Below are 12,142 nucleotides of genomic sequence, written 5' to 3'. Positions count from 1 at the left end.
TCCTTTTTTAGATTTCTCTACCCTGGGAAAAAGACCATCCCCTTATCTGTGCCCCTCATGATTTTATATAACTGCAAAGGGTCATCCCGCAGCCTCTTACACTCCAAGGACAAAAGCCCCAGCCTACCCAAATTCTCCTTATAACTCAATTCCTTCAGTCATGGTAACATCTGTGTGAATCTTTCCTGCACCCTTCCTAGCTTTGACCCACCGTGTCCATGCAGACCATCATGTCTAATGTTCCCAGGTATCCCATGACAACCCCCAAACACTGTCAGGTGGGACTGGTTCTCACTGTAGGACCCTCCCAAACTATAAACAATGTTAGAATAGCTCTGGAGAAGGATGGTGACCTCCGCTGAATCGTCAGTTGGAGAAGGGGCTAGTTTCAATAGGATGAGAACAGCTCTGGCCCAGGGAAACGGTCAGGCAAAGCTAAAAATGAACACTGGGGAGGCAGGTAGAGATTTTACAGCTGCAGCCCAGGTACATTCTCCTGAGGGAGAGCAGGAAAGAAACTAAAACCAGAGCTCCCTGGCTGACCAAAGCAGAATAAAATAGTGTAAGAAACAAGCTAAACATAGCAAGATGCTGGGCTGTTAACACAAGCGAGACCCGGGCTGGTTACAGAAGGTTCAGAGAGGAAGTAAACAAGGGGGAAAAGAGGGTCCAGAGCAGGCTGTGGCAGTGGTTACAGAAGCATTCAGGATGCTGGGCTTTGTGAACAGAACAAGAGCCAGGGTCACGATGACCCCTCTGGACAATACTGACCCGGCCGCCACTGAGGTATTGTGTCCATTTCTGGGGGGGCACAGTGTCGGAATGGTGTGAGGGCTTTGGGGAGGGTTCCAGGGATGAGCAAGGACTGGATCAGTGGGTTTGGTGGGGTGGGGGGGGGCGCGGGAGGGAGCAGAGAGAGATAGAAACTTTCCCCATGCCGGGGAGACCCAACACAAGAGTGTGTAGGGGCTGAGGGTAAGGGGTAGGGGGTTCAGAGGGGATCTGAGGAAGAACCTATTCACCCAGAGGGTGGCTGGAATCTGGAACGCACTTGCTTGAGGGGTGGTGGGGGCAGAGACCCTCACACAGTTGAGGAGTGTCTGGACGTGCACTTGAGGTGCTGGTAAATCGGGTTAGTGTAGGTGGTCAGCATGAATATGGTGGGCCGAAGAGCCTGTTTCCATTCTGTATGGGGGCCTTTGGTTACGTGGAGGGGTGGGGGTCTGTCAGGGGTGGTGGTGCTGCAAGCTGGTCGGGGATCTGGAAGGAGAGAACTTGTGGAGAGTTTGAGAGGGAGGGGGAGTGGGAACAGAGAGCTTGCAGAGAGCTAGTACAGACACAACGGGCCAAATGGCTGGAGAGGTTTCCGTGGATATGGCGTTCACAAGTGGCCTTCACCCCGTGCTGTGACCGTTTGGGATTCGTGCAAGGTCCCTCTGCTCCGGAATCCCCCCTCGCCCTGAGACAGCCCCTTCTCCCCCCTCCTGGGACCTCTGTCCCAAGGAGCTGCTTCTCCCGTGCCCGGATCTCCTCACCTGCTCCGGGACCCCCGCCTGCCTCGCCGCCTCTCTCCCGGCTGTTTGTTCGGTCGTCCTGCGGAGATTTGTTTAACAGCAACGGTGTGTTCTCTCCGCTCATTCTGGAACGCGAGTCCCGCTCAGAAAACAACATCGCGCCCTGGGACAACGCTGGGCCGGGCTGGCAGGGACACTGGGCAAGGACACTGGGCAGGGCCACTGGGACACTGGGCAAGGACGTAGATACACTGGGACACTGGAAAGGTCACTGGGCAAGGACACTGGGCTGGGACACTGAGCAGGGACAACTGGGCAAGGACAGAGTCACTGGGACACTGGGCAAGGACACTGGGCAGGGACACAGATACACTGGGACACTGGGCAAGGTCACTGGGCAAGGACACTGGGCAAGGACACTGGACAAGGTCACTGGGCAGAGTCTCAGCAGGGTCACTAGGCAGGGCCACTGGGACACCGGGCAAGGACACAGAGACACTGGGACACTGGACAAGGTCACTGGGGAAGGACACTGGGCAGGAACACTGGGCAAGGACACTGGGCAGGGGCACTGGGTGGGGACACTGGGCAAGGACACAGAGACACTAGGACACTGGACAAGGTCACTGGGCAGATTCTCAGCAGGGTCACTGGGCAGGGCCACTGGGACACTGGGCAAGGACACAGAGACATTGGGACATTGGGCAAGGTCACTGGGCAGGGACACCGGGACACTGGAGGGTGCTGGAAATGGCCAGGAGGTCAGGCAGTATCTGTGCAGAGTGAAGACCAGAGTTAACATTACAGATATTACACTAACTTTCCAGCAGAATTGGCCATTTCCAACACACAGGAAAAAAGTTGTCTGGACTAAAAGAAAATAATGGACAACAATATGCCTACATTTAGAAAAAAGGAACAAGAAATTAATTGCCTAGAAATTCAATCAAATAATTATTTTGTTTTGGCAACTTGCAATTGAAAAATCATTTTATCCCAGAGGGAAAAATCAATAGCCTCTCTCCGGAAGTGTGACTGGCCATTTCTTGGGATGGACACCTCCACATCAGTTCTGAATGGATTGATGTCATTTCTGTTCAATGTTCCTATTTGTTAATGAACTAATAGTGCAGAGAATCCCAGACTGACAATCCCAAGGTTTGAATTCAAATCCCACAGTGGTAGCTGTAACATTTACATTCGGTCAATAATCTGGAACTTTTTCTTCAGAAAGGCGGCTCATCACTAGGTTTACATTAGTAGCTACTCATCAGTAATGATAACATAAAATCCCATCTGGTTCACTGCTGCCCTTTAGGGAAGGAGATCTGCCTCCCTTGCCTGGTCTGGCCTTTATGTGATTCTACACCAACTGATATACTGAGTCTGAAATAACCAGCAAGGCAATACTTCGGGGGCATTTAGGGTGGCCAATTAATGCTAGCCTTATCCTTGATGTTCAGATTCATCGAAAATGGAATTTTTAAAAAAGGATAAACTAAAATCAAAGACAAGGAGTCAAGAAGTTACGATGCATCTCTGTGGAACTCTGGTTAGGCTGCATAGAAACATAGAAAACCTACAGCACAATTCAGGCCCTTCAGCCCACAGAGCTGTGCCGAACACGTCCCTACCTTAGAAATTACTAGGCTTACCCGTAGCCCTCTATTTTTCTCAGCTCCATGTACCTATCCAACAGTCTCTTGAAAGACCCTATCGTATCCGCCTCCACCACCATTGCCGGCAGCCCATTCCACACACTCACCACTCTCTGAGTAAAACACTTACCCCTGACATCTCCTCTATATCTACTCCCCAGCACCTTAAACCTGTGTCCTCTTGTGGCAACCATTTCAGCCCTGGGGAAAAGCCTCTGACTATCCACACGATCAATGCCTCTCATCATCTTATACACCTCTGTCAGGTCCCCCCTCATCCTCCGTCGCTCCAAGGAGAAAAGACCAAGTTCCCTCAACCTGCTTTCATAAGGCATGCTCTGCACTCCAGGCAGCATCCTTGTAAATCTCCTCTGCACCCTCTCTATGGCTTCCACATCTTTCTTGTAGTGAGACGACCAGAACTGAGCACAGTACTCCAAGTGGGGTCCGACCAGGGTCCTATATAGCTGCAACAATACCTCTCGGCTCCTAAATTCAATTCCCCGATTGATGAAGGACAATACACCATATGCCTTCTTAACCACAGAGTCAACCTGCGCAGCCACTTTGAGTGTCCTATGGACTCGGACCCCAAGATCCCTCTGATCCTCCACACTGCCAAGTGTCTTACCATTAATACTATACTCTGCCATCATATTTGACCTACCAAAATGAACCACTTCACACTTATCTGAGCTGAACTCCATCTGCCACTTCTCAGCCCAGCTTTGCATCCTATCTATTCCTACTGTAACCTCTGACAGCCCTCCACACTATCCACAACACCTCCAACCTTTGTGTCATCAGCAAACTTACTAACCCACCCCTCCACTTCCTCATCCGGGTTGTTTATAAAAATCACAAAGAGCAAGGGTCCCAGAACAGATCCCTGAGGTACACCACTGGTCACCGACCTCCATGCAGAATATGACCCATCAACAACCACTCTTTGCCTTCTGTGGGCCAGCCAGTTCTGGATCCACACTGCAATGTCCCCTTGGATCCCATGTATCCTTACTTTCTCAATAAGCCTTTCATGGGGTACCTTATCAAATGCCTTGCTGACATCCATATACACTACATCTACTGCTCTCCCTTCATCGATGTGTTTAGTCACATCCTCAAAAAATTCAACCAGGCTCGTAAGGCAGGACCTGATCTTAACAAAGCCATGCTGACTATTCCTAATCATATTATACCTCCCCAAATGTTCATAAATCCTGCCTCTCAGGATCTTCTCCATCAGCTTACCAACCACTGAGGTAAGACTCACCAGTTTATAATTTCCTGGGCTATCTCTACTCCCTTCTTGAATAAGGGAACAACATCCGCAACCCTCCAATCCTCCGGAACCTCTCCCATCCCCATTGATGATGCAAAGATCATTACCAGAGGCTCCGCAATCTCCTCCCTCGCCTCCCACAGCAGCCTGGGGTACGTCTCATCTGGTCCCGGCGACTTAGCCAACTTGATGCTTTCCAAAAGCTCCAACACCTCCTCTTAATATCCACATGCTCAAGCTTTTCAGCCCGCTGCAAGTCCTCACTACAATCCCCCAGATCTTTTTCCATAGTGAATGCTGACGTAAAGTATTCATTAAGCACCTCCGCTATTTCTTCCGGATCCATACGCACTTTCCCACTGCTGCACTTGCTAGGTCCTATTCTTTCATGTCTTATCCTCTTGTTCTTCACATACTTGTAGAATGCCATGGGGTTTTCCTTAAATCCTGCCCGCCAAGGCCTTCTCATGTCCCCTTCTGGCTCTCCTAATTTCCTTCTTAAGCTCCTTCCTGTTAGCCTTATACTCTTCCAGATCTCCAACATTACCTAGCTCTCTGAACCTTTTGTAAGCTTTTCTTTTCCTTTTGACTAGATTTATTACATCCTTTGTACACCACGGTTCCTGTATCCTATCGTGACTCCCCTGTCTCATTGGAACATGCCTGTGCAGAACTCCACACAAATATCCCCTGAATATTTGCCACATTTCTTCTGTACTTTTCCCTGAGAACATCTGGTCCCAATTTAAGCTTCCAATTTCCTGCCTGAGAGCCTCATAATTCCCTTTACTCCAACTAAACACCTTTCTAATCTGTCTGTTCCTATCTCTCTCCAATGCTATTGTAAAGGAGATAGAATTATGATCACTATCTCCAAAATGCTCTCCCACTGAGCGGTCTGACACCTGACCAGGTTCATTTCCCAATACCAAATCAAGCACAGCCTCTCCTCTTGTAGGCTTATCTACATATTGTGTCAAGAAACCTTCGTGAACACACTTAACAAACTCCAGCCCATCTAAACCCCTCGCTGTATGAAGATGCCAATCGATATTTGGCCCAATTGCATGTAGAGTATTGCGTGCATTTCTGGTCACCTCACTATAGGAAGGATGTCGAGGCTTTAGAGAGGGTGAAGAGGAGGCTTACGAGGATGTTGCCTGGATTGGAGGGCATGTGCTATCAGGAGAGGCTGGACAAACTTGGGCTTTTTCTCTGAAGCGGTGGAGGCTGAGGGGTGATCTAAAATTATGAGGGGCACAGATAGGGTGGACAAGCAATATCTATTTCCTATTATTGAGTGATCTAATACCAGAGAGCATGCAGTTAAGGTGAGAGGGGGTAGGTTCAGAAGGGAGATGAGGGGTAAGTTTTTTACTCAGAGGGTGTTGGATGCCTGGAATGCATTGCCTGATAGGGTGGTGGAGGCCAATTCATTGGGGGCTTTTAAGAGGGGCTTGGATGGGCACATGAATGAGAGGGAAATGGAGGGCTATGGGCATTCTGCAGGTAGGAGGGATTAGCTATGTCGGCACAACATTGTGGGCTGAAGGGCCTGTTCTGTGCTGTACTGTTCTATGTTCTATAACCTGCAGATGCTGGAAATCTGAAACAAAAACAAATGCTGGAAACACTCAGCAGGACAGGCAGCGTCTGTGGAGAGAGAGAACGAGATCCGAGACTCTTGGTCAGAAGGCCATCAGCCTGAAACATGACATCCCCTTTGTCCTGTCCATTCCTTGGCCACGCCCCCGGCAGCTTTGGTACTAATGTGTTTCCTCTCCTTTCCAGTTCCAATGAGAGGTCTGCCGCTCTGCTTCTGTCTCCGCGGACGCTGGCTGGCCTGCTGAGTGTTTCCAGCATCTTCTGCGTTTTATTTGAGCGTCAGTTGCTGGCCGGTCCTGGGCAGAAGGTCTTCCCATCACGGTGCTGGTTTGGGACCCCTGTAATGATTCACTCACCTTTCATCCTTCCGCCCCACCCTACCCCTCAACACCACTCCCAATTCCCCGAGGACCCTCCTCCACCTACCCATTATATAGAACATAGAACACTACAGCACAGTACAGGCCCTTCAGCCTATGATGTTGTGCCAACATTTTATCCTGCTCTAAGATCTATCTAACCCTTCCCTCCATTTCTCTATCATTCATGTGTCTAAGCATCTCTTAAATGTCCCTAATGTATCTGCCTCCACAACCTCTGCCCGCAGTGCGTTCCACGCACTCACCACTCTGTGTAAAACACATACCCCTGACATCTCCCTTATACCTTCCTCCAGTCACCTTAAAGTTACGTCCCCTTGTGTTAGCCATTGTCGCCCTGGGAAAAAGGTCTGACTGTCCACTTGATCTATGCCTCATCATCTTGTACACCCCTATGCAGTCACCTCTCATCCTCCTTGTCTCCAAAGAGAAAAGCCCCAGCTCGCTCAACCTATCCTCATAAGGCATGCTCTCCAATCCAGGCAGCATCTTGGTAAATCTCCTCTGCACCCTCTCCAAAGCTTCCACATCCTTCCTATAACGAGGCGACCAGAACTGAACACAATCCATTCTTCCTGAAATGTCATTCCTTGCTCCCTATCCCCAGGACCTCTCCGCTGATCTCTGGGGTGTCCCCACCCCAGACCTTGCCTTCCTTTGGGCCAGTCTCTCACCCAATCCCCACCAGTGTTTCAAGCCATTGATCCCTTTACAAGCTGCAGCCCCCCTACGGGGGGGCCAGAGTCACAGAGTCCTGCCGGCCCACCTCCCACACTGACGGTCCACCCAGTACCGTCCACTCAAATAATGAGACAAAACTGACAAGTGCAAAATGTGTTTTATTATAAAATCTTTTTTAAATACATTTTTTTAAAATTTCATTTGCCACAAATCCATCCTCTTCCTCACTGACATTTTTAAATAACACCTTTTGTTTAAAAAAAAAGACTCATTACACAGTGTGTCAGAGATGCACCTCCTGTTCAAACCTTGACGAAGCAGGGATGGGCGGAGGTGACAAGTTCACCTCGCCCCGAGGTCCTCATCAAGACACGAGATAGACATTACAATACAGAGTGTACAAAGCAGCAGATATGGAACAATAAAATTATATTACAACCCACAAAAGGTTCATCGTATCTCTTAAAAACATAGGTTAAACACCTTCAATACATGAGACGTCTTTCAAACTCTTGAAGGTACTGGATTGACATAGTGCAAGGTTGGATCTGTACTATTATATGCAAATTTCAGATAAATGCAAATCACATATGCAAATTCCAGATACCTTTTTATCCATACTTATTATTTTATAAAGTGTTTTCTTTCCACACCTCCTGCTCCCTTCCCCAGTTCACCTTCCAGGACCGGGACATGTCTCCGATATCTCCTTCACACTGTTACCCACAGCCCTTAGCTGGGCTGTCGTTAGCTTGTCTCCCTTTCCCTCAGTTTAGTTCCCAAACTAAGTGGCCAGGTCTTGTCTCTGCACCTCCTCTGGGTAGCGAGTGATGGGGCTGCCAGTTAACCAGCCTCCTATTCACGGTGTGGGTATGTGACTCAGGGTCTGGGTTAAACTTTCACACCTGGTGCTGTAGATCAGTGCACTGCCCTGCCCCTCCCCACCCCACCCCACCCCCCCCCCCCCCAACCCCAGCACTGACACGACCAGTAGGGTGTGGATGGTGTGCACCAGGGGAGTGGGGTCTGGGATTATGATCTTGCTGGATGGTGTAACGTATGTGCATTTGAGAGTTCTGTTACTGATAAAGTCATTACTCAAAAATGTTTACAGTACCTTAGGTCCTTTTTTACATTGGAGACTGCCAGACTTAGATGTTTCATTAATGAAAAGCCTTAGAGGCTGAAAGTGATAAAGTGACATTTTAACTGCCAGCCTTTTGTTTCAGATTACATCACACTGAGGATATCCAATGGCATCATGTGGCCTATCCCATGACATCACACTGAGGATATCCCATGACATCACACTGAGGATATCCCATGGCATCATGCGGGCTATCCCACGACATCATACTTACAATATCCAATGGCATCAAAGGATATCCCATGACATCACACTGAGGATAACCAATGAGAGCACACCAAGGATACCTAAGGGCATAATCAAGGATATCCCCAGCATCAGAATTCCCAGGGGAACAGATCACACATCTCAGGGCAACAACCTGCAAAAATATCCAATGATATTGGATTGTGGGCCCCATGACGTCAGTAACGTGACATCACCCTGTAAATACCCAGTAACCTCACACAGTGATCAGCCAATTACAAATACCTAATGACAACCATGGATACCCCTTACCGTCAGGGTGGAGATAAGGGAGCAGTGCAAAAGGAATGAGTTGGAGGGAGGACGAGGGGATGTGATGGAGGGGGGAGAGCACACGAAGGGTGTGAGGGAGGGAGCGAAAGGGTAGTGAGCCGATGGCAGAGAAACGGTGGGACCGCGAGGGATGCGGGAGAGAGCGAGGGCAGGGGAGGAGATAGACAAAGGAAAGGAACAGATACAGAGAAGGCAACAAACAAGCAGGATAGGAAAATGGAGGGAAGTGATGGGGAGCAAAGACTCACAGAGCGAGAGATCGGTGCACAGAGAGATGGGAAGAATGGCACAGGAACAGTGGTAGCAGTGAACAGAGAGAGAACGTCGTGAGAAGAAGGGAGAGGCATGAGGGGCAGGTTAGAACGGGGGAGGCAGATGGAGGAGGGGGCTGTGCGATAGAGGGGAGCGATGAACGGAGGGCTGGCGGAGAGATGAACGGCAGGGAAACAGTGCAGACAGCGAGGTAGAGAGGGAAGGAGGCAAATAGGAAACAGGAAGGTGCAGAGGGGATGAGGGAGAAGGGCCAGGGAGCTGAGTGGAGGGGTGGAATGGATGGTGGGAGGTACGTGAGGAGATGGGAGGGGAGGGACGAGAGTGATTATCAGGGGTGGGAGCGTGGGGAGGAAGAGAAGGAAGGGGCAGAGTTGGAGGGTGGCTAGTGGAGGGCAAATGAGGGGAGGGATGAGGGGGAGGGGAGGGATCAGGAGTGGAGGCAACGAGGGAGAAATGGAGGAGTGGGAGTATCCAAGGAATGGGAAGATGTAGGTGATTCGGAGGGGGGTGGAAGGAGGAGGACAGGGTAAAGTCAGGTCGAGGAGGATGAAGACGGCAAATGGGAGACAGTTGGGGAGAAGGTCGGAAAGTGTTGGATACAGAGATGGGGGAAGTTGCAAAGAAATGCAAAGAGGGGTATTAAAGGGGCAGGAGAACAGATGGGAGGGAGGGAGGGGATGAGAGAGAGGTTGAGGGAGGGGATGGGGGCAGGATAAGGGAGGCGTGAGGGGGATGAGGGAGAGAGAGGTGCCAGAGAGATTGAAGGGATGGTGCATGGACCCTGAAGATGGAAGAGGGAGGGTGAACGACACTGTTCCAGGAGATGCCCGTGGGAGGGAGACTGAGTGAAGCTGCAGCAAGGCAGCCGCCGGGGGTCCCCGGATCAACGGTGGCTCCGAGGACGTTTCACTCTGGTGATCAGACACCACAACCCACGAGGCACACTGCCGACGCAGCACCTTCCCACGAATGCAAACACTGCAACGTTAGGTGGACCACACGGCCGAACCGAAGATTGGGTTACCCAGTTGTGAGGCTGACACGGGAGCTGATGCAATGCAGGAGCAAAGTCCTGGTCAAAGTGCTCGAGATGGCACGGACCAGTCGGGCCGAAGGGCCTGTGTGACTCTGTGACCTTCAATGACCTGGGCACAGTGAGTGCTGCACGCTCATGCTACAACCACCGGGGGCTACGCATGAGTACAAGACACACGGCATCCAGCAGAACGTCCAGTTACTACCCTCCCTGGACTTGGGCTCAGTCCATGGGTGAAGCCCTGCTCCATAACTGGACGAGCTCACTGTAACATCAGGGCTTCAACCTACAACTGGTCAAAGGGTGTCGGACCCCGTTGCCCTGTCTAACCACCCCGTCCACCCCATCTAACTACCCTGTCCAACCACCCCATCCAACTACCCCCGCCACCCCCTCCAAGCACCCCCACCACCCACACCCCCCCGCCCCCTCCCACACACACAGACAAGCACACATGAATACAAAGAAATACAAGATGACAGGTCGTCGGCCTGAACCATTAACCCTGCTCTGCTTCCCCCAGCCCTCAGATTATCGTCCACACAAACCCCACTCAAGCCATGGCTCCCCAACTTAATTGACCAGAGGGTGCTGCTGTTGGGGACGGCCACACAACATCACCCGCTGATCCAGGCAGTCTGAGTGAGAGTGACCACAGCACTGCTGCCCGCTGGCAGCGAGACCTCACCTCACAGAGCCAACAGCACAGAACCAGGCCCTGCAGCCCACCAGCAACTGCAGAGGCAAGGCCCCTTCCACATTAATCCCAACTCTCTCTCCCCACATTCCATCAACTCTCCCAGATTCTACCACACACGGACTTTGGGACGTCAGAGGAAACTGAGGCACCCAGGGGAAATTCACGCCGCCACAGGGAGAACATGCAATCTCCGCACAGAGAGGTCAGGGTTGAACCCAGGTTGCTGGAGGTGAGGCATCAGCACTACCCGCCGTACCACCGTGTCACCCACCACTTTGAATGCCTCCACATGCCCCCTCCAGAACAGACAGGGAAGTGCCGCACCGCCAGAGGGGTGTCCCTTGGAATGTGGTAGCAAGCCCACTGACGTGGTTTGACTCCCGCTGGGGAGGGGAGGTGTTGTGTCGTTCACCCAGCTTCCTGGCGAACTCACCCTCTGAACCACTACCAAGGTCAGTCCCGACGGTGGCGGCTGAGGGTCAGAGCCGGCAGGCGATGGTTGTGGACCCTCACGGAACAACACAGATGGATCACACTGTACAAAGGGCGTTGGCAAATGATTAAACACAAGTCACTCCCTTGCTGAAGAACCCAGCAGCTGGTTAAAGAAAAATTACATTGCACATTTTCAAGCTGAAACAAAATGTGAACATCTAACGGGCTGTGGGGAAACTGAGTGGGGTGGGGGGGGGGGACAGGGGGCTGTTAGAGGGAGTGGGACTGATTGGATGCTCCTTGTAAAGAGCTGGCACAGGTAGACTGTGTTCATGGCCTCCGCCAGCATGGGTCTGTTTCAAACTCCTGTCCAATAATATTCAGTTAAAATGCAGAAAAATAGTAATTCATTCCCACTGCAGAGCTGGAAACGCTGAACGTTTGAAGGAAGGCCAATAAAGTGGCGGCTGAATCCACCATCAAAATAAAAAGCCCACTTGGAGTATTGTGCTCAGTTCTGGTCGCCTCACTAACAGGAAAGATGTGGAAGCCGTAGAGAGGGTGCAGAGGAGATTTACAAGGATTCTGCCTGGAATGCGGAGCATGTTGAGGGAACTCGGCCTTTTCTCCTAGGAGAGACAGAGGATGAGGGGGGACCTGATTGAGGTGTATAAGATGATGAGAGATATTGATCGGGTAGATAGTCAGAGGCTTTTCCCCAGGGCTGAATTGGTGGCCACAAGAGGACATAGGTTTAAGGTGCTGGGGAGTACCTGGGGAGATGTCAGGGGTAAGTTTTTAACTCAGAGAGCGGTGGGTGCGTAGAATGGGCTGCCGGCAACGGTGGTGGAGGCGGATACGATAGGGTCTTTCAAGAGACTGTTGGATAGGTACATGGAGCTGAGTAAAATA

Source organism: Pristis pectinata, chromosome 35, assembly GCF_009764475.1.
Source record: "Pristis pectinata isolate sPriPec2 chromosome 35, sPriPec2.1.pri, whole genome shotgun sequence".
Classification (NCBI taxonomy): Eukaryota; Metazoa; Chordata; class Chondrichthyes; order Rhinopristiformes; family Pristidae; genus Pristis; species Pristis pectinata.
This window is presented reverse-complemented; position numbering follows the sequence as displayed.